Source organism: Glycine soja, chromosome 3, assembly GCF_004193775.1.
Source record: "Glycine soja cultivar W05 chromosome 3, ASM419377v2, whole genome shotgun sequence".
NCBI classification, from domain to species: Eukaryota; Viridiplantae; Streptophyta; class Magnoliopsida; order Fabales; family Fabaceae; genus Glycine; species Glycine soja.
This window is the reverse complement of record NC_041004.1, coordinates 45,965,292-45,967,031: the sequence shown is the minus strand read 5'-3', so window position 1 is coordinate 45,967,031 and position 1,740 is coordinate 45,965,292.

Sequence of the window (1,740 nt, the reverse complement as noted above, 5' to 3'; positions counted from 1 at the left end):
GGGAATTAGCATGGAACAATGAAAAAAAAAACCTTGGATTTGTGTGTATGGACTGAGAAGTAGGCGTACGTGAATTTATGCAAGGCAAAAGAAAAAGGGAAGAAGAAGAAAATGAAGAGGGAGTTGGATTAGTAGGGAAGCTAAATTTTTGGTTTGGTTTTTTAAAAATAATGAAAAACATTGATAACAACCATGGTTATCAAACTGGATCGGACCACCGTAAGAATTAGTCATGAATCGCTGAAACCGCTAAAAACCAGCGGTTGGAAGGGTTTAACCGGTTTAGTAGAATCTCTAATTTTTCATTATTTTTTTTAACAAAAATTGGTTAAATGATGTTGTTTTAGCTTTCTTTTTTCCCTTTTACTTTGTCGCAGTCACACACATACAGGGATTACTAGTTATATCAATTACGTTTAGTTGTAGTTGATTTTTTAAGAGACGTGTAGTTGCTAATGAATTCTATTTGTTGTTGTTGAACTTAAAAATATTTTGATGTATTAGATTTGTTTTTATATATAACTTATTTTTGTTATGTTATGATTTTATGACACTTTTAAGTGATGTTTATTTTTTAAATTATAAACTTATGCATATGTTATTTTTTGTTTAATATTGTTTAGTATATTATATTAAAAAGTAAAAAAGAATATTTTATTGAACCAGTTGAATCCCAAACCAGTGTCTTCATCGGTTAAGTGACTGATTTGGTCTAGTTTTGAGAACATTGATAACAACACATCCTATGATAGTAGAGTTCTTCAAATAGCTAACATTCACTGACCGATTTCATTGCATCAGAACTTTAGGCTAATTTATTTAAAGTTATTTGTATAAAATAATGTTTATTTTAATAAATAAACAACTTTCTGTTTTCTTAGTTATTTGTCTAAATTGCTTATGTTTAAAAATAATAATTTTCTACTTATTTTAAAAAATAAATCCTATATGCTTCTTAAAAAAATCTCATAAAAAGTGCTTATTTCAATGTTTTTTTTCAGTTCAAACATATGCTTCTTAGGCATTATTTTTCACGCTTCATTGATGTTGTTTTGTTTTGGCAACCATTAGTGTTTTTGGATAACTACCAATCCTAAAAGCTAAAAGCCATCTCAGGATGTTCTTGAAAATTAAAAACTCACCAATCAATCGACAATGAAGATGAACATGTGGATTGATGAATAAATTTTAATTCGAGTTTTTCTATTATTTCCATCTTTAACCAATGAAGATACTAAAGCTATTATACTAACAAGATTCTGTTACCGATAACATTTGATTTGTGAAAAATTAAACTAGTTGTATTCACCTCCAAGCTCAACAACAACAAATAAGAACCATTATTCTTCACGGTTAAATGTTTCCGCAGCAAAATTTTTGTGCAAACGATGCTACTTTTTAATCCGTCCCCATGCAGTAGACAAGGGGAATTTAGATAGAAAAATTCATTAAAATGTATGTGAATGGCACATGACCTCCTGGGATTAACAGAACACTATCATAGGATTAGAGCGTGACAGTCTAATGAATTTTGAACATTTAAGGTGTTTTATGTGGGTTTTAAGGAGGAAAGTTAGACAAAATTTGTGAAAAACACATGGGATGAGTGTAATTTAAGCGTAGATGATAGTATTATATATATATATATATATATATATATATACACGTTAATTACATATTTGAATATTAATTATCTTAATTACTATTTTAATATGTCAATGACTTAAATCAATTAATATA